This window comes from Castor canadensis, chromosome 2, assembly GCF_047511655.1.
Source record: "Castor canadensis chromosome 2, mCasCan1.hap1v2, whole genome shotgun sequence".
Classification (NCBI taxonomy): domain Eukaryota; kingdom Metazoa; phylum Chordata; class Mammalia; order Rodentia; family Castoridae; genus Castor; species Castor canadensis.
In genome coordinates this window covers 127,663,410-127,685,815 of record NC_133387.1, presented here as the reverse complement: position 1 = coordinate 127,685,815, position 22,406 = coordinate 127,663,410, and the positions used below count along the sequence as shown (strand labels likewise).

The window sequence follows — 22,406 nt, the reverse complement described above, 5'->3', positions numbered from 1 at the left end:
TGGTTTGAATAGGCAGTGTCTCCCACAGGCTTGGTTGCCAACTGATGGGCTTTGGGAAAATGATGGGATCTTGAGGGCTCTGACCTAATCAGTGGATTAATCCTTGATGAATTCATAGTATGATGGTATTGTTGGGAGGTGAGGTCTACTTGGAAAAAGTAGGTTACTAGTGGCACACCCTGGTAACATTTCACTTGTCCCCTTCCTCTCCTCTCCTCTCCTCTTCTCTTTGCCTCCTGCCACCATGATGTTCTGCCTCACCTCAAGCCCAAAGTAATGGAGCCCAGCTGACCATGGACTAAAACCATGAGCCAAAGTAAATGCTTCCTTAAGCTGATTTTCTCAAGTATTTGTCACAACAATGAAAAGTATGACTAACACAACAGCACTTCTTAAGATCTTCTCTACTTACATAGTACTCATTTACAAAGGAAATGAAGTACTCTGAATTACACAAAGATGAATAAGGTGAACCTATCCCTTTAGAAATTTACAATCCAATGAGACAGGGGAACCCATGCATAAATATAAGAAAAACAGGATAGTCGGCTTAAGAAAAGGGAGACAGGATGTCAAGGGATGATTAAAAAAATTAAATTTAGAGGGGATCTTTTAACCAGTCCTTGAAGAATGGGTGTAACCATCAAGATATGGTGAAGTCCCCATTCTTGAGTGGAGTTCAAATGAGAAAGCAGGGCTTAGTGAGCCCAGTAGGAGTATATTATTAAACCCCATGTATACTCTTTGCCACTGGATCTGAATGAGATGCCAAACTGAGATAGCCAAAAGAAGCTGTTAAAATTTGAGCATGCAGATGAAAGCAGCGGCAGTGGAGACTTGGGAGAGGGCTGTGTTGAGCAAATTCCTGGCATTGTTCACAACTGATTTTTATCTTCCAAAACATGTAATATTGGTGGTGGTGAGGGGTTGGGTGAATTCAAAAGGCAGAGACAAGAGGAGAAATATATCTGCACCTATGAAGCAAGGCAAAAAGAACTACAAAGTTAAAAAAAAAAGTGAGAAAAGACATCATTGTACCTCAGAGTACAACAGCAAAAAATATAGTTGAGAGGTCTTTTTTGTAGATCACGAGGATCCTGAAATGGAAATAGTCACTGAGTAAGTGTAAAGAGAATCCAAAAGTCTCTGAAATATATACATGAACTTCAAAGAAACAGAAACAAGATGGAAACATGAACACAGTGAAGAAAATGAAGAGGTTGGAGAACTGACCTGTGACGAACAAATTATTGCCAACTCCCTAGTATAATATATTGCAATAAATAAGAAACATAAATACACCTGTATGATAAATAATAATGAATAAAAACATTTGTAGAATTATAGTGCCTGGAGCATGTATTTCGACATATATTTCAATCAATCTTATAAACTACTTTGTGAAACAAGTATAAATCATGTCAAAATGGAATGCCAGTAAATACTCATCTGCTGATAAATGACCAAGAAATAAGATTCTAAAGACCTAAGTCCTGTCCTAGACCAGTCATCCCTCTAACAAGTTCCTGGATTAAAAATTCAATGTCCAAAAGGGCAAAGAACAATTTATTACCATCTGGGACCTTGAGTTTTGGGAAGGGCCATGGGAAGGTCACTCAAGTACAATAAAGCCAAAGAAGTTATAAAGGCTTCTACTGACTCTGGTCACCCTAACCCAGATCCTGAATATCAGATCTTGCCGTCTAATGGAAGAAAAGGCCAACCCAGAATACATGAACAAGTAGAAAGCAGTAGAAATTGCGAAAGCAAAGCATGTCTTGTGAGCCCATTTATGCTGGAGATGCAGACAAAATCATTGTGGTCTGTGGCTGGTCCCAAGAAAAAATGCAAAACCCTACCCGAAAAATAACTAAAGCAAAAAGGATTAGGGTGTGACTCAAGTGGTGGAACACCTGCCTAGCAAGTGTGAATTCCTGAGTTTGAATCCCAGTGCACCCTCCTCCTGCAATTACTTGCAAAAGCAAGGGAGTGGCTATTCTAGATCTGAACCCTCGAACTCTCTTTCAAGTCACTGTTGCTTCATCAGTCACGAGGTGCCAAGAGAAACCTCCTGATCTCTCTAAAGGAAACCTATCTAAACCCATTGGATAAGGGCAAAAGGAGTTTAAAAGAGCCAGCTTAATCTGTGTGCAACAGCTCTTGGCACTGTTATAACAAATGACTCCAAACAATATACAGCAGTTTTCCTCTAGGGAAGAAGTCCTCAGTGTCCTTCTGCAAACAAGCACGAGTGTCCCCACTTTACAGGTCCCAAAGACTTGACTATGGACATCCCAGATGAAAAGTGAACCAAACGTGGGACTTGACAACTTCAAATTCCCAGCTTTTAGCTAAAAAGGGAACATTAGTATTTTATTAAATTCAATATTCATAATTGGATCTATACATTATCAAATAATACCTTTCTCTGCAAAGTTTCACCTTAAAGGCAAGGTGAAATAAAGCAGCAATGTTGACTTCTTAGAACCACACAAATAGTCAAGAAGAGATTTGAATCTGAGGACAACCCTTGCCCATATTGCTGTATTTTGCTCTGAGGGAGCATAGCAGCTGTGGACTTGAGTCTGCATATATTTGGTGATCTTGGAGCAGGGCTAGCAACTGTGCACCTCAACATCTCTGCAAACCCAAGAGAAGGCCCTGGTAGTTGGGAAGGTTGCTCAAAGAATCCGGGTTCTGTACCAAGGGACTAACTAGCATGAGCTGCCAAAACGTTGATGGATATATTTTGGACACCATTTTAATCCAATATTTTGCCTCATGAGAGCTTGTTTGGTTTTACTAAAATTCCTCAGTAAAAATGGATTACCCAGTCCATCATTTCTCTTGCTTCTAATTTGAGAACTTGGTACATGAAAGTATTCAGCATGAAGGATATGGATCACGACCTTCTGATATTTGGCACGATTTCTGAGGCAGGTATCAGAAAAGTTCATAGCTACTATCTTGCCAAATCTTATCAAAACCTAAAAGACAAAAAAAAGTATACACTTTATAACTGACATCAAAAAGGAAGTCATTTTATTTTTAGTTCATTTGCTTTGGAGAGAGCTAGCTAATTGGAAGGAGTCCATAATTTAACAACATCTGATCTCCTCACGGCATTCTCTATTGAAACTTAATAAATGTGAGCCTCCAGATTTACTGACTTAACAGTTTTCTCCCATTAATGATCAGCAAGTACCTTTTATTACTTTAAATGAAAACAAAATGAAGACCTGAAATCCTGTGATCAACAATTGATTTCTGGCAGACAAGCAAAATTGTTTGGTCTATTTTTATGGTTGATATAATTGTATTCAAAACCCATAAACAATGTACATCCACTTCAATACTTTTTCAGCCCGTCTTTGGTCATAAACTTTAATTAAAACAAAACATCCCTTGGGTAAATCAAAGGAAGTGCCATTGAAATAATATAAACACCCGAGAAAACCTTGGGCTGTTTCCATGTTCCAGCCTGATTAGATTGAGGAACACCAAGCATTTGTGTCAGTCGACTCACCAATAGACATTGTGATTAGAAGAACTGCCTCTGGTATTAAAAGGATCATTGGCAAAGTGGCTGGGAAAAGTTTGTGCCAAATGTCTCTATTCCAAGAGAGGGTTTTCCACTTGGAGGCTGTAGCGTCTGCACAGGCTATCTTTCCTGGGCAGGGTGTCCGCTATCTAGCTGTCAGAAGGCCTGTCTGTCACAGAGCTCAGGCTGTCTGTCCTGTTTGGCTGATGTCAGAAGCTTACGCTTACAGTCATGGCAGCGGGAACGTGCTTTCCATTACACCCGCCATTGATTGTTAAGGTGGCACATGTCAGACCTGGGAGTAGTCAGCACTCAGAAACGGGAGACTTTTTACAGATGCTGAAACTCTCTCCAGAAAATGCTGTTCTTTTCCTTTTCTGAGATATACAAGAAGCCAGGGACTTTTGTGCTCATTTTTAAGCCAGCACTTTCATCAAGTCTGATTTTTTTCCTTACATTTCTTTTTTTGTCATATTCAGACATTTCTTTGGAGTTTGTGGTCACAGAATTCTTTGAATGTTAGCAAGTGGGTTCCATAATAGACAAAGTCTCAAATTTTACTTGAGAACTGATGTTCTCTATACAAGGCTTCAAAGTATCCTCAACCATTTCGGAAAGCTTGGTCCTTTTAAGATCTACTGTGCCTTCTTCCTCAGGAAATAATTTCATGGGATCACAAACCCTGCCTCAAATACTTGGAGCCTCAAGGGCTACAGATTAAGGATTCCCATTCTAAGTAAAACAAAAAAGGATTACATAGCTGGCAGACTGAATTTTTTACTCGTAGGTAGAGATAAAGAATAGACATAAATACTGATGAGCCCATGTAATTTACACAACTGTTGGGATTCTCTGATTCTCCTCATTCTGGGAAGTAGCAGAAAGTAGAGGCTAGAACAGAAGCCAGCAATGCCTTGGAGGGCAACGCCTTGGAGAGTGGTTGCTAACAACCATGGGTCAAAACTGCATGACTTCCCTTTTAGCAGACACACAGACCATGGCATCAAGGTGACAATGACTAGATTTTCTTCTTTGGTTTTGTTGAGACAAGGTCTCACTATGTAGTCTGGACTGCCCTGAAACTTTTGATCTTCCTGCCTCAGCCTCCCAAATACTGAGATTATAGTTGTGTACAACCATGCTCAGATCAGATTATGTTTGTGTTTTTATTTCAATGTCACAATGACTAGAGTTGCCAGCATTAACAAATAAAATGGAGGATATTCATTTAAATTTAAATTTCAGAAAACTGATGAATAATTTCTAGTACAACCACGTTCTAAACATTGCATAGGACGTACTTAAACTAAAAAAAACCCCTTCATTGTTTATCTGAAGTCAAATTGGACCAAGTATCATGAATTTATTAGGTAACTCTGTAAAGATCCAATAATTCACAGGCACATCTCCAGCTCTCCTGGCAGTGAGACGTGGGTTCCTAACGTTCTAGTGGGTGAGGAGACTCAGAACCAGACTTGACAATGCCATCTCAACATTAGCAGTGAAGCCAGGAAGCCAGGGAGATGACAGATCAGTTACCTGATTTGCTTCGTTAACCCTGTGTTCTGTCTCAGCCCCTTAAATTTGGGTACTTGGCAATCTATAGTTCTGGCATTCCTTCTTTTATATTTTCAAACTTTCTTTGTAATTTCATTCACTCCACCACTTCAGTATCTTTCCAGTGATTTTCAAATCCATGTGGTTATCTACTCTTTCTAATTATGGATTATTTTTTCCATTTGCTTATACCTTATGGCAGAAATGGACTCATTAAGCCCACATCAAAGGGTCATTTGACCACTTACTTCCTCTTTCTTCTTATTTTATACCCAAAACTGATTAAATAAATCATATATATGATATATGGTATATACATACACAAGCTATATATGTATATAAGATAAGTAACACATAAGACATATATGGGACAAGATATCATAAGCAATAAGATCTGTAAGATGTATGTAATATGCATCTTATGTATTTTCTAAGGCCTCCTTTCATTCCCCTTTCCAGGAACTCCAGGTTGGAGCCTCATGCTCTGTCCTATAGCATTGTGTTAGCAGCACACTCATCTTCCCATGGTCTTCTGCCCATATTGTGGATCACCATCATGGCTGCATTAACCATCCCTTCCTATCCACTGACTTTCCATAATGAATATGCAAAAACAATACAACTGGGTTTTGCTCCTATGAAAAGTACATTGCAATATATGGCACAAAAATGTTTAGAGACAGTTACAGAAGAATTTAATTGGCTTAGGACAGAGTAACCGGACTTAGAGTGACAAAGTTCATTAGGAACATGGGTGACTGGGGCTGAAAGTTTTTCTGGTGCTTACAGGAGATAACTCCTACATGAGTTTAAAATTAAATAAACATTAGCCACTAAGCAGAAAGATTGGAACTCCAGACAGAAAGACACTATAAAAAAATGACACTGAAGAAATATCAGGAGCCAGTATAGCTGGAATATGCAACTCTAAGGAAGGAGCCTGACGTCACGCAGGAAGGAAGCGTCATGTTAAGCATGCATTCTGCCATGAAAGCAAGGACAGTCACCCCAGCATTTTGTGCGGAGTTGTGGCACGATCAGACTCATGTGAAGGCATAAAAAGCAGTTCATAAGTGAAGGCCTGGCAGGGAGCTGTTGCAGGACCTCTGTGGGAAGGACAGGTCTTTCCTAAGTCAGAGGTGGTGGTGATACAAGAAAAGGATTCAAGAGCTATTTAGGAAGAATTTCAATTAGTTGGCAGTGGATCCGATGTGGAAGGAAAGGAAAAGCGTGCCTTTGATTTTATCACAAACCTTTTCTGATTGCTATTGTCTGTACTAGTGGTCTTCAGTTGTGGCTGGTTTTGCATTCCTGGGAATATGGCCTTCTGGAGACACTTTCGACTGTCAGAAAAGTGGGAGAAAGAGGAGAGGAAGAGCGCAAGGTCACGGCTAGTACACAGAGTAACCCCTCACCACTAAGTTATCTGGTGCCAAGGTTGAGAAACTTAAATGGCATTAAGGCTATCTCTTTCCTGAAATTTCAGGCTCTTTACGATATTGCCAAAGTTCATTTTTTCACTAAATTCCTGTCTCCCTACAAGCATTCTATACAGCAAGCAAAAATAACCATTTCTGCTGTTCTAAATACACCTCACTTCCCATTTTATGAATTTTGCTTTCACTGCTACCTTGTCATCCAAGGGTATCCTCCCCTCCACATTTACTTGTCAAAATGCCACCTTTACCTGTGCCATAATGTTTTTTATATTTTTTTACTTCTGGAAAAACTCCCTCTCTCTGCATTTGTGGGGAGGGTACTGATGATATAAACCTTATAAATGTACTACTAGATAACTGGCTTGTCTTATCCTGCCCCTTGAAGACGCTGACAAGCCAAGCAAGGTGCCTTCACAGAGACAGCATTCAACAACTATTTGGTAAAATTAAATATAATTTTCTAAATATCAGTTGTCTGAAATCATCAGTGCTTAGACTTCTCTTTTATGCATGTGGGCAATTCAGAGTTGATAGGCTCTCACTTGTAATTCTAAATCATATATAGTAACAATAAACTGCAAACAATACTCCTGTCTATAGATATTGTACTTACTAAGCAATCAAACACACTTATAATCACATCCCATGAAATATCTCAGAATTTTGTCCTTAGATTCTTGTTAAGTGACAATTACTACCTTTATTTCATTGCTTGTTATAGATGTGTAGGTGGTTTATAGCCTCTTGGTTCCATTTTGATAGGTCATATGCATCTAAAAATGTATTTCTTCCAGATTTTCAAGTTTACAAGAATATAAGTTTTCAAAGTATTCCCTAATGATTCATTAGGGAATGTGTTCTGATATCTCCTTTCTCATTTTTGATTTTGCTAACTTGCGTCTTCTTCCTCTCTCTTTTTGTTAGTTTAGGTAAGAGTTTGTTAATCTAGTTTATCTTTTCAAAGAACCAACTTTTTGTCTTACTTATTCTTTGTATTTTTCTTTTAGTCTCATTTTGTTAATTTCTGTCTTGACCTTTCTTACATCTTTCCATGTGCTGATATTTACTTGGGATCTCTGATTTTTTAATGAAGGCACTCACAGCTTTAAATTTTCCTCTTAGCACTGCCTTTGCCATATTCCAAAGGTACTGGTATAAGTTGTGCTTTCATTTTCATTTGATTCTAGGGATTTTTTTAAATCCCCACCCCCTCCATTTCTTTGATAACTCACTGATTGTTCAAGAGGAAATTGTTCAGTCTTCATGAGTTTGGATATTTCCTTAGTTTCTCTTGTTATTGATCTCTAGCTTTATTCTATTGTGATCTGATAAAATGTAGGAAGTTATTTCAATTTTCCTATATTTGGTATGACTTACTTTATGTCCTAAATTTGATCTGTTTTGAAGAAAGTCTGTGGGATGCTGAGAAGATATTCTTTAGGTGTCTGTTAAGTCCATTTGATCTATATGTCATTTAATTCTGAAGTTTCCTTGTTGATTATTTTTGTCTACATGACCTGTGTATTGGCGAGAGTGGATAGTGAAACCACCCACTATTATTGTGTTGAGATCTATCTGTGTTTTTATGTCTACAGTGTTTGTTTTATGCAATTGGGTTTGCTGACATTCAGTACATTATTTGTTTCAGTACATATTTGTCCTGCTACCTGACTCATGGAGTCAAATGGAGGATGCTTCTAATCCTCTATCTTCTTTATTTAAAAACTTTTGGAAGGCTGCTTTTAGAGGTACCTATTTGGAAACAAAAGTTGTAGTTAAAAGCCCTTCATTTGCAGCTCACTGGGTTTCATTTCCATTTTATCATATGTAATGATGTGAACAGTTTTAACACTTGAATAAAATACATACTTAACAAAATTCAATGGGATTACACTTTTTGTCATTTTAACAGTTAAATGTAATCAGTTTCTTGTTTAATATTAATTATTTTTCCTACGTTTCTTTTTAAATAATAATTTTTTATTGTTTTCAAATTTTATAGAAGAAAAGTGTGCTTTTGTATTAGCATGATAAATATTAACTGGAAGGTTCATCTCAAAACTGAAGTCTTGATGCCTATCAATATACAAAGAGAAGGTGTAGTTAGAGAGGTTTGGCAGAGCCCTTGTAGACCTCCATTTTCTCCATCACAGGGTGACCAAATTTAAAGTTAATAACAGTTTCTGGGCACCAAAACCTATGTGATACATAGTCTTCAGGGATTCACATTGAAATTAAATATGTTTGCTTTTAATTAGGTAGAATAAGAAAATGCATTTACCCATGTCAACCCCCAGGGAGGAAGATGGATGAAATGTCTTCTGATTCTGATTAGAGTAACTAGTTTAAGAAAATATCAGATTTTGATGGCTCTTCTCTTCTGACTTTTCTCAGGAAGAATTAGCTTCTTTGCGGTTTGTTTTACACCTACTTGTCAATTAGTTAATTGACCATTAATCTCTCTCTCCTAGAAAATTAATTGGCACAATTAATAGACTAAGAAAAAAGAATAAAATCCTCCATCTTTTGTGTGTGTGTGTGTGTGTGTGTGTGTGGTACTGGGCTTGAATTTAGGGTCTCATACTTGTAAGCAAGAACTCCACCACTTGAGCCACATACTCAGCCCCTTCCTATATACTGAAAGCCTAATTTCTACAAAGGTTGAACTGTTTCCAAATAGGTACCTCTAAAAGCAGCCTTCCAAAAGTGTTTAAATAAAGAAGATAGAGGATTAGAAGCATCCTCCATTTGACTCCATGAGTCAGGTAGCAGGACAACTAAAATGCACAGAGAAACAGGAAAGAGAGAAAAGTGGAAAACAGTCCCAATTGTAAACAAATATGTACTGAATGTCAGCAAACCCAATTGCATAAAACAAACACTGTAGACATAAAAACACAGATAGATCTCAACACAATAATAGTGGGTGGTTTCACTATCCACTCTCACCAATAGACAGGTCATGTAGACAAAAATAATCAACAAGGAAACTTCAGAATTAAATGACATATAGATCAAATGGACTTAACAGACACCTAAAGAATATTCCATTCAATAGCCACAGACTACATATTCTTCTCAGCATCCCACAGACTTTCTCCAAAACAGATCAAATTTAGGACATAAAGCAAGTCATACCAAATATAGGAAAATTGAAATAACTTCCTACATTTTATCAGATCACAATAGAATAAAGCTAGAGATCAATAACAAGAGAAACTAAGGAAATATCCAAATTCATGAAGACTGAACAATTTCCTCTTGAACAATCAGTGAGTTATCAAAGAAATGGAGGGGGTGGGGATTTAAAAAATCCCTAGAATCAAATGAAATGAAAGCACAACTTATACCAGTACCTTTGGAATATGGCAAAGGCAGTGCTAAGAGGAAAATTTAAAGCTGTGAGTGCCTTCATTAAAAAATCAGAGATCCCAAGTAAATATCAGCACATGGAAAGACATAAGAAAGGTCAAGACAGAAATTAACAAAATGAGACTAAAAGAAAAATACAAAGAATAAGTAAGACAAAAAGTTGGTTCTTTGAAAAGATAAACTAGATTAACAAACTCTTACCTAAACTAACAAAAAGAGAGAGGAAGAAGATGCAAGTTAGCAAAATCAAAAATGAGAAAGGAGATATCAGAACACATTCCCTAATGAATCATTAGGGAATACTTTGAAAACTTATATTCTTGTAAACTTGAAAATCTGGAAGAAATAGATACATTTTTAGATGCATATGACCTATCAAAATGGAACCAAGAGGCTATAAACCACCTACACATCTATAACAAGCAATGAAATAAAGGTAGTAATTGTCACTCAACAAAGAGATAGATACACTACTAAATTCTACCAGATCTTTGTTTCTCCAATTATTTCAATGATACCAATGTTTCTCCAACTATTTAACAAAATAGAATGGAAGGAACACTACTGAACTCATTCTATGAAGTCATATTATCCTGATACCAAAATTCAGATAAGGAAACAACAAAAAATTAAAATTATAGGCCTTGATAAACATAGATGCAAAATTTCTCAATAAAATACTTGCAAACCAAATCCAACAACACATTAAGAAGATCACGCACCATGATCAAGTTGATTTCATTCCAGGGATGTAAGGATGGTTCAACATGCACAAATGAATATACATATTATAGCAAGCAAAGTCTTCTACAGTGAAAACTACACAACATTGAAGAAAATGAAGAAGACACTAGAAAATGGAGAGTCAGCCATGCTCACAGATCCGCAGAACTAATATTGTGAAAAGGGTTAGACTACTGAAAGCAATCTACAGATTCAGTAAAATCTCCAGCAAAATCCCAATGTCATTCTTTATAGAAACAGAAAGCTCTATCTTACAATTCGTGTGGAAGCACAAAAGAACCTGAAAAGCCAAAGCAATCCTGAGCAAAAGAGCAATGCTGGAGGTATCACAAGACTTAACTTCAAATAATACTACTGATCCATAGTAACAAAGATAGCATGCTACTGCCACAAAAACAGACACATATACCAGTGGAATAGAGGATCCATAAATAAGTCCACATATCGCTACAGCCATCTGGTTTTTGACAAAGGAGCCAAAAACATACATTGGAGAAAACATGGTCTCTTTAGCAAGTGGTATTGGAAAACTGAATATCCACATGCAGAAGACAGGAGTTGAGCCCTATCTCCCAACCCACAAAAACTAATTTAAAATGGATGAAAGATCTTGATTCAAAACTTGAAACTATTAAAGAAAAGCACAGGAGACATCATTGAACATATAAGTATAGGTGACACCTTTCTAAATAGCACTCCAACTGCTCCGGAAATCAGAGCAAGAATTGACAAAAGGAATCTAATAAAATTAAAAAGCTTTTGCACAGCTTATTAAGCAACTACCAGAGTGAACATGCAGCCTACAAAATGGGAGAGAATCTTTGCTAGCTATGCATCGGATTAAGGATTAATATCCAGAAGATATAAAGAGCTCCAAAAATTAAACAACAAAAGAACAAATAATCCAATTAATAAATGGGCAAATGAGTTGAACAGACAGGTCTCAAAAGAAGTACAAATGTCCAATAAATACTATGAAGACATATTTGGCATCCTTAGCTATAAAGGAAATGCAAATCAAAACAGCATAGAGATCCTATCTCACCTAGTCAGAATGGTATCATCAAGAAAACAAACCATAAATGCTGGCAAGGATGTAGGATAAAAGGAACCCTTACATACTCTTTGTGGGAATGTAAGTATGGAGTTTCCAAAAATAGCACTACCATATGACCCTGCTACACCACTCCTGGGTTTATACCAGAAAGAATGTAAGCCAGCACACAATTGAGACACCTACACTCCCATACTTACAGCAACACTATTCACAATAGCCACACTGTGGAATTGATCTTGATGCCCATCAACTGATGAATGGACAAAGAAAATTATATGTGTGTGTGTATATATATATATATATATATATATATATATACAATTATTATTTAGTCATGAAGATGAATTAATTATGCCATTTTCAGGGAGATGGATGGAAATGGAGATCATCATGTTAAGCAAAATAAGCCAAATTAAGAAAGACAAATATCACATATTCTCTCTCATATGCAAATATAGGCCTAAAAAGAAATGAATTAGATCGGGATAAAATGGGGACTGTTTGGGGATGGGAACCAGTGAGAAGGGAAGACAAAAGAAGAGGATGAAGGGGAGTGAATATGATGGGAGTTCTTAACATGCATGTATGGAAATAGAATAATGAAACTTGTTAAAAATTATTTTTAAAAAGGAGTTGAGGGTGGATAAGAAAGAGAAATAGAAAGGGGTGAATTTGGCCAAAGAACATGGAAATATCACAATGAAACCCTTTTGTACAATTAAGATATGCTAATAAAGTTTTTAATGTTCTAATAATATTCAAGGTCTACTTTAGGGCAAATCTACATTACATAAAATGAAAAGCTTCTCAACTATATGTTACATATTAACAACAACTTGCATAATAATGATTCTACACACAATTGAAATATTTCTTAAATCTTTTAAGAACTTCCACACGCTGCTTTGATTCTCCTACCCTTGGTGGGGCGGAGAGGGATGTCTATAGTGCATACCTGAGAAGAGAGTTGGTGAGAGTCAGAGAGAGCTTTGAGATCAACAGCCTGACTGTAGCTGTTGATCCTCCATACTTTCTCTTTAGAGTTTTCCCATAAAAGGAATCAACAAAATGGAGTAATTCTTCTCTGGTAAGGTGAGTTTACAATGTGGAACTAATCGGTTTGGGCAGAAGAGGAATGAACTGTACTGGATGCCGTGGGTTGCTCCCACGTCAGAAGTATTCCATTTATGTCCTCATCTTTGATCCTCCCCAAGACTTGCTCTTGGCTAAAATGACTTGCTTCCCGAACCACATTATATCCCTTCCCCAGGTAAAGACCACATTCAATGATTTATCCATGCAAAGACAAAAAGACTCAATCCTCTTTCTTCCATTTGAGACATTGTAAAAGAACAGCTCACCTCCAGAGCTCAATGTGTTCTGCCTGAAGCCACCACGGGGGTGGCATCACAGCTAACTTTCCCCTCTGCCCACTGCTGCTTCTCTTTTCTAGTGAATAACTGCCTTCAACTAAATGACCAGATTGTGGACTTTTTTCCAGATGCTGACAACCCTGCCTTTCATAATCAAGATTCCAACTAATAGCACTGCAGCCTTTATATTATACATCCTGAAAAGAGGCAAACTTTGTTTTTCTTCTTCTGGGTTAAAATTTTCCATTGCAGCAACAGAAGCAAAAGCCTGAAGTACAATGACTACTTTTTAATTATTCTGGTTTTTGGATTATGATCACCTTACTTATCAGAAAATGGACTATAACATTATTGAGCTCAATTTCATCTTATGCAGCAGCTTTTTTATAACAAATATTTTATAAGGCTTGTCTGCCTGCTGACTCAGAACCTGTGTGGTAGCTGGCCTGACAAAGTAGATTGCCATGATCTATTAAATCAATAATCCATGCACTAAAGGAAATTTACACTGTGAATTCCACTCTATTCTCCAATATGTATCACTACAAAGTTTGGGGTGAAAGGCAGCTGCTGTAACTGGTGCATAAATTGGTAATTTCTAGATTTTTTTTTCTTTAAATGATATGAGAATCAATGGCTGGAATTTAGTCCTAAGGCATTCTAGTCAACTATACCAAAATGTAGCATCACAACACTAGAGAGACACCAAATTGAACGAGGACCACAGGAGAACATTTCATGCAATGTGACTCAAAGCTAGGTTTGCCTGAATAACTTCAAATACATTCTTTTCCAAGGTGTTCTTATAGCTTTTCAAAGTTACTCATTACAGGACTCCAAAATTCTCTTCATAGTAAACTATTCTACATGTCATAGTAGTATATTTTTTCATTTTCACCATATTTTTTAAAAAGCAGCTGGCCCATACTTTCCTAATCATCTTTCTTATACTGGGAAAATACAAAAGACTCTTTTAAAAACTTTTAATAAGTTTATTTTAGCCTGTTATCAGATCTTGCCTCCTAAGCTCTCTTTAAGTTTTAAATCTTCCTGTTAAATATAAAGAAATTAAAGTGAAAGTTTGACTAATTGAATAAAAATTAGAACAGAGTCCTTACCAGTGTCATTTTATCTTAGGGATGCTAAATGAAATGTATTAATTTATGGATGGCACAGTTGATTGACCAACTAAAACCCCTTCCCAACTACCAGGGAACAAGCAAATGAGCACAACCCCAACACGCTGAACACAGTGGACTGGAACAATAAAGAACTCGGGTCCCCAATGGCATCTTTGAGAAGACAGGGAGAATGAAAGCTGAAACCCTGTTTTGCCCACAATTCATCATGTTTTCTATTTCTTATAGCTCAGCACAATCTTGATACTGTGACCATGATAAAGAGATATTCAGTTTCACTTCTAGAAACATTGTATGTCCCAGTACCAGTCTCTCTCCCTAATGCAAGTGTTGAGCCAGTGCAATGCTATTACCCATTTATATCATCTGAACAAATGCAAAATCTCTCTCAAGCTACATGAGCTTTTTCCCTCCCTAGTGCACCACTCTTCTCAGGTTGAAAGAGGGGAGGAAATGATGAGAGAAGTGACAGCAAGATGGAAAGCGCAGGAGTCTCCTCTACACACAGTCCTCATTTTGAACAAAATTATGTCATGCTGACTATGTGTGGATATGTCCAGAGGGGTATGGACAGGAGAAGAACTTATTATGGCACTGGCATTTGAACTCAGGGCTTTACACTTGCTAGACAGGTGCTCTACCATTTGAGCCACACCTCCAGTAAGGAGAAGGTCTTCAGTCATGTTAGGATCCAGTTGCATCTGAATTATTTTTGAGTAGGTGTCTTGTTTCTATTCTTTGCCACATGAAAAGTAATAAGGTAAGTATACTCAAAGCTCACTGAATTTTTTCCCTTTAGAGAATAATTTCTAGAAAAGGCAACTTCTTTCCTAAACAATAAGGATTCATTTTTAGTACCAAGGGTGTCTTTAATAAGATTAGCCATCCATTAATGTTCACAGCTTCAATTCCAGTGATGGCATGGTAAGATTCTGGCTTTTACTTTGAAACCACAGGAGGCCAGCATTGGTAACCATTTCATATCCGCCCATGTGATAGTGGGCTTGGAATATTACCTTCTTAGCATCACTACCTCATCACAACCACCCATTGCTATGTTACCTTCCTTTGGCGGACATTATTTACTGGGTTTCTAGAAACAAATTTACTTTATAAATGTAAGATATGTGGCTAAGGGAAAACATCATTACCCATGTCTATTCTCTCAGATTTTTGTACAGCTCAAGAACAATTAGAGAGAAAAGCACAGTGTAAAATACTGGATTCGTTTCAGTTTCAGTGAAACATTGTTGAGCTTATGAAAGTAACAACCATGTTCACTGAACTTTGAACCATTTTACCTTTAGGCGTTGACAGTTGAAGGAAGTAGAGCTTGGTGAGAATTTGTAGTCTGTGATGGGACATTGCTAAGTTAAATGAAAGAAAAACTCTGCTGCCTTGGAAAATGAGACAGCCTGGCCTTATTATAAAGGTGAGCAGTATATAATTCAATTATCTGAAGCATCTTATTCCTTCAATGTTTGTAAGCAATATTACTACAAGAATCACTTTAGAAGCCATCATATAAACATCAGGAACATTTTGAAGTGTGCCACTCATAATTTATAGTGTCATCATCCATCCACCTGCATTTTAACCCCTTAAATGATCACTACACACTCTGCTTAAAAACAAATTCACTTACTTTATTGAAAAGAATAGGAGAGCCCCATTTCCCAAAGAATCCTTTGTAAAGTATCATCATTAGTGAAAAAAAGATGCCAAACTCTATCAAGATTTGTTGGCGATTTACCATAATCAGACCAACTCAACTACAAGTTTGTACCTTGCCCAATTCCATCTATAGACTGCATAATGAAAAACCTTTTGACAAGTTGATTAATAACACTGAGCTGTTAAAGTTCAGCTGAGTGAGCAATTAAACATTCCAAACAGCAATGCACCTTCAGAAGGTAATTTATGATAATTTTATGCACAAGAGCTCAGTGGCTTTTTAATTTGATAGAATGTTAGTAGCAGGAATTTCTAACAAGGGAGTGTCAGGGTTCCATACATCACTGAGATTACTTAAACATTTCAAACGTGGCTGATGAATGAAGTTTCTTGAGATGTGGGGAGATACAGAAGGTGTTGGAAGGTTGAGATTATTCATCATATCAATTATTGAGAGTGGATGCACTGACATCATACTCCCTGATCATATTTTATGTCCACAGTAAAGATAACTCAAGCTTGAAATAACAGACTTTCCTAACTACAGTATCTGCAGGTAATTCAACTCCCTATACTTGCTCTTCCTTCTACACACGTTCCTTGAGATTCATTACACCTCTTGTATTCCTGCCCGGATTTTGAAATATCCAGATCCCTAACTTTGAAAAATCACAGTAAAACAACAAAGAAAAAGGACAAGAAGGGAAGAACAAAAGAGAAAGAAAAGTGACAATATTACAAAGACAGAATCATTGACTCACAGATTCAGAAAGAACTGATGGGAAAACTTACTGTCCTTGTCACCAATACATGTATAAGCACACACACCTCTGCCCCACATAAAGACATTCCCATGATGACATCCCTTGCAATGACCATCAGTCTTCCTTTAGCACCTCTATTCTTGAATTAACACACCAGATCTCTGCCAGTCTTTTTCTTTTCAGATCACTGAAAAGTGAGATGGTCTGTGTTAAACAAAAGTCAATTCCTTCTTGGTGCAATTTGTACTCTACAGTCCTTGAATTTTAAAGCTAGACAAGACCCTGGAGATTATTTATGCCTGGGTTCTCACTTTTAGTTTATGGAGCCTGTTAACATGATTATTTGACCTTCATTGTTTCCATCTCGTTTAGAATTTTCATTTAAATGAATTACTTAACTTGAAAAAAAATAAGCCCCACTACACAAGATCTGGATTTCTAGCTTGAAAACCTGAAAAGCCAGAAGCTCGGGGAACACACGTCCCTACACTTCTCCACCAGGTAGCATCTGCCCTCTTGAAGGAGACAGGCTTTATCCTGTCCTACACAAGACCACCACCCACCACAGTCTCAAGCTTGGCCAGATTTACTCATGTATGCTACCAGCCTGGACCATAAAGAGTTGAATTTGTGATCCCTGGCTAAGATTAACCTCTTTGATTTAAAGTCAAGGAAATGATGCCAACATTAATAACATGAACTTAATCGATGTCAGCCAGCTAGGTAGAGAAAGAAGCCGATCTTTTAACTCTAAGCGAGGATTTGTTTTATTATACTATGGTTATACTCCCCACATGTTTCTCACCACTCTGTATGTTTACTTTTAGTGTAAAAAGACCTGATGAAATCACAAGTTATGCTTGCATATCTGTTTCCAACCACTGAAATGGGAATAGGATATACCATGATAAATTTAACAAGCAATTACATTTTTTTTTGACATGGGGGTGTTTTGTTGTCTATTCACTTCTTTATATCTTTGATAGAGAATCAAATTCTTTGTTAAAAGTCACATACATCATAGGAGTAATAACAAGTCTGAACTGTCTTTGCATCTATTTCTGATTTCTGTGTATGTTGTGAAACTAAGACGCAAATATCTAAGGCTGAGAAAAAGTCAGTTATATTTTTCTGCTACAAACACAGAGACTGAGTGCAAAATCACCATGACTATCTTCTAATGCTTTTATTTCATCAAATGGGTTGGAAAACAAAACCAAACAAATAAACAGAAGCTCATCTAGCCATCATCTCTGCAGATGCTGTTTCTTGGTAATGTGCTATTATAATTCATGTCAGGTAAACAGTCTTTCAGATGAAATCAGAATTATTCCAGCAAGTTTCTTCGTACCACCCTAGAAAGCTGTCTCCCTCATGTGGGAAACTTCCACAAAGACTACTTGTTTACAGAGACCATGTGCTTCATGATCCTCTTTTGTGTTTCTCTCTCTCTGGTATCAAGCATATGTTTTTAATGTTAACACTTTCTCGTCTATAGAGACCATCTGCTTATTCAGAAAAGTGCTCTCCTCCCTTTTAAGTTAGCTTTTCCACAGAGATTCCTTCCTCTCTGCCAGCTCCACACATTCAGGGAAAGGAGAGAAGACCGTGACCTTCAGGTATAAACAACAGGGCTTAAAGTCCTTGTTGAGAGGTGGAGGGTTGTGTACAGAAGAAGAAAAAGGTGGTGGTGGTAGTGCTGAGATAGAACTGTGTCATATACATGAATACCTGCAGATGTGCCTTTTTTGCCCAGATGGCCAGGAGGTAAACCTTCATGGTCCTGTCCCCCTGTTTCACCATTAACTAGCCCCATGATTCAAGTGCTTTGTTTTCCATCTCTGCCTCTGGGCCCAGTCTCAGGAATGTGGATATTATTATAAGGAAATGTAACTTTGTAAACACTGCCCTTAGCCTTGGAAGTTAATAGGAATTGGTCATGCAGGTGAAGATTACAGACAGAAAGAACACCATGTGCAAAGGCTCATGTGATGTGCATTGTAGAAATTGCTCAGTGCTTTAAAGCTTAGGTTCATACAAAAGGAAAGCAAGCTAACGGCATTACTCAGGTGGTAGAGAATCTCCCTGGCAAATGCAAAGCCCTGAGTTCAAACCCCAGTATTGCCAAAAAGAAAAGCAAGAAACAAATGAAAGAGAACCAGAAAAAGACAAAATACTGAATGTAGAAAACCTCATAGATATTTAAAGGTGAATCCTAAGGCTGAATTTTGATACCTCAGTGTTGAGGGGTTAAGATCTCAACTCAGAGATTAAGAAGGTACCACGGGAGTTGTGGTACCTGCCTTGATTTGTAGGCTCCAGCAGACTAATCCTAGCACAAATCCTTATTTGGGCTTGTGTGTCCAAGAGCACAGGAGTCCTGAAAACCTCAGCTGTCATCAACCTTAGTGAGCCCTCTTCTCCTAAACCACAGGAGCTATCCACATTCCATACTCTGCCCTGCCTAGAAAAGGATGGGTAGAGACAGAAGGTTTCCTAGTGTGGGCTAATGAACTTTCCTCATGGCAAGCAGTGCCCACCGATAAATAGTTGGAAGAAGCTTCTTTACTTAATAGGAAGTTAGTAATAAGGAGTGGGCAGTGGTGAGCAGCAGAAAAAGCTAAGAGAAGACAACACACCTGCCATGGGCTGAACAAGCAGCATCCCACTCTGCGAGGAGAGAAGTGGCCAGAACATGGCAAAGAGAATGAGCTATTGGAATGCAAGCGCTGTCCTCCCCACCTCCAGGACATAATGAAACCAAGGGAGGAGCTAGAGAAGACTGTAAGTAGTAGACCTGTGTACATACTCTGTTGCTCAAACTGATCTGTTTTTCACAGTAAAAGAAAGGGGGTGCAATTAAAAGTGTGGGGTACCCACCACCATACATTAAGACTGCAGGGACACAGGGACAAATGGTCACTCTTTCTAAAGTGGTTAAGCTGTTGGATAATTGGGTATAGGAGGGAAAGGGTAAGGGAGCATAATAAAGGGGGTTAAACTGACAAAAGTACAGCATATTCACAGCTGAGAAACATTGAGAAACCCCTTTGAACACTGACTTTGGAATTAAAAATGAAGGACAGGACTATGAAGGGGTGGATATTTGTGGGAGAGGGAAAGGTGAACAGTGGGGATAAAGGAGGTGGATATAGCTGATACACTTTATGTACATATATGAAATAGAATAATAGAGCCTTTTGCAATCATTTGAAGTGGAGGTATAGGGGGATGAGGGAGAGAGATGGCAGGGTAAACCTAACCAATGTACAATGTAAGCATATTCAGAAATGTCACAATAAATTCCCTCTGTGCAACTAATGCACACTCACAAAGATGCTTTGAGAAAAAACAAAACTAAAATAAAAGGGTATGTCTCTTGAGCTCTCTTCACTAGTCTCTGCTCTCTCTTCCCTTGCCCCTGCTTTCTCTTAGTGGTCAATGTCACCATCTACCAGGTGTCTAAACACAGAAACATGATTCTTACCTTTAGCTCAGTCTCTGATGTTACTCTGTTGCTTAACACCCCTCAAGACTTCAATGCGTGCCCACCACACTTAGGAGAAAATTCAAGCCTTAGATCATAGCCTCTAAAGGCTTACCCAATCTGGCCCTTGCCTGTGCCTATAACCTCATCTGAAGTCATTTTCAGCCTTTTTCTCTAGCCATCGTGCTTTATTTAAGGCACTAGATCCAGGTAAGCACTTTTCTTCTTTGTGGACTCACATGACTACTTCCTACACCCATCTGGAACTTTCCCTAGTTCTTTGCATGTCCAGCTTCTCTTTGCCCCATCCCACGCATCTCCTCTTGGTCATACTTGGCACCCATCTAAAGAGTTACACACACACACACACACCCCCAAAGCATCCTGTTTTATTTTCTTCACTTCCCTCTGGAATTATATTGCTTATCACTCTGTCCACTGGTATAGTATATGCTGTCTGTCTCTCTCACTAGTAAGCAGGAGACACCTTTCATCTGTGCCACGTGGCCAGTACTCAGCATCCCTGGGCAGTGATTTAGCCCAGTTCTTAGCTCTTGGTAGGCACAAACTTACTCTTTTTTGAGCAAATATTGAATCATTAAACAATGTCCAAAGTACTTTTCCACCACTGTAACCTACCATCCTCCTCCCCATTTTTTGTGGTACTGGGGATTGAACTCAGAGTCTCATGCTTGCTAGGCAGGTGCTCTACCAATTGAGCCACACCACAAGCCTTTATGCTTTGGTTATATTTGAGATAGGGTCTTACTTTATGTCGGAACTGGCCTGAACCATAACCTACCTATTTGTGCGTCCCTGCCTAGCTGGAATGACAGGTGAATGCCACTGAGCTGAGTCATGGGTTACAGTGACCGTGATCCTCCCAGTATCCATCTTCTGATTAGCTAGGATTACAGGTGTGAGCCACTGAGTCCAGCTCCTATCATCATCAATCAAGACAAAAATGAAGAAGGAAGATAATGAGCCCCCACCCCATCTACCAAACAAAACAAAACAAAACACCAAGCAAACCTCTGAAGACAGTGCTGCAGGGTCTTAGCTTTGTTCTGAGTGCTTTTTGGGACTTTCTTGAAGGCAAGAAGCTGTACTCTAAAGAGTTATGAAGACTCATATGGGGTCCAATGAAGGGTGTCCCTTCTAACTTCTTTCCTGCTCTCTCTAGTGTTTCACAGACATTAGCTTGATATACTTTGAACATGGCTAGGAAACAAAACTGGGCCTGCTGGTGGATTTCTCATAGCTCCAGGCTAAACATCTTTAGTTATCTGACAATCAATATGCACGAATGTAATTATTTGTTTTCGAGGAGTTAGATGAACAAGACCATTCTAAATTCTTGTGTTATTACTACATGATAATGAAAGTGAAATATTAATGACTTAGTCAAGTAAATTAAGAATTTGAAGTGCTGTGCAAACTGAAAACTTGCATCTTAGAGGGGGAAAAAGCTCAAATGCACCAGATGGCTTGGTGACAGCCATTTTATTTAGTGCAGTCTCAGCAGATCTGTTGCTAGCCTTCGGGAAAGGCCATCAACAATTCAAGGGACGGTGCTGGACCTGATTGTCTGGGATGGCTGTGCCCAAAGAAATCAAATGATTGGAGCTGAGCTGTACTTCTTTGTGCGTTTGGCCCTGAATGACATATTAGGGCATCTCAGGCCATCAGTGAATGGCAGAGGCAAAGTCTGCTGGCTCATCCCTTCCTGCACTGAGTTGTCATATCTGTGACTGGCCCTAGAGTAATAATCTTCATACATCTTAGGATGTGATGGAATGGAAAGGGTCCCGGACTAGCAGTCAGCACAACAGAGCTCCAGCCAGCCCAACCACAGAGGAGTTGAAAGGCCTGAATGAACAGTATTATACCTTTGGGTTGAAGTCTCCTCATCTGCAAACTGAAGACAATAAAATCTAACTCTGTTTCTGAAATTGCTGAAAAGCTCAAAATAGATAAGATCTTTATGATTAATATGCAGACTATGCAAAAAGCAGAGGATAAAATTGCTTTAAGATTGGGTTTGCTTTCTTGACTCTTACATTTTTGTGTAGAGTATACTTATACAACAGGAACATCATGCAATAATAGTTTCTTTTTTAGTAAACACTTACTTAAAGATTGTATTTATACCAGGCATACATGTGTGTGTATCCTGTCATTTCAGTGTATTATCCTTAATTTTCTGCCTGATAATTTTAACATTAAGAATATGGAGATACAAAGATAGATAGATAGACA

At 38.1% G+C, this 22,406-nt stretch overlaps 1 long non-coding RNA gene and 1 other non-coding gene across 2 annotated transcripts in view; both read right to left on the bottom strand.

Annotated features, from left to right (window-relative positions):
* LOC141420773 (uncharacterized) overlaps window positions 1-22,406 on the bottom strand; it is a 137,188-nt gene that overhangs the window by 22,558 nt on the left and 92,224 nt on the right. The window lies entirely within an intron of this gene.
* Trnaa-agc (transfer RNA alanine (anticodon AGC)) lies at window positions 20,805-20,877 on the bottom strand. Its single transcript has one exon. It is a non-coding gene; the product is annotated as a tRNA-Ala (tRNA).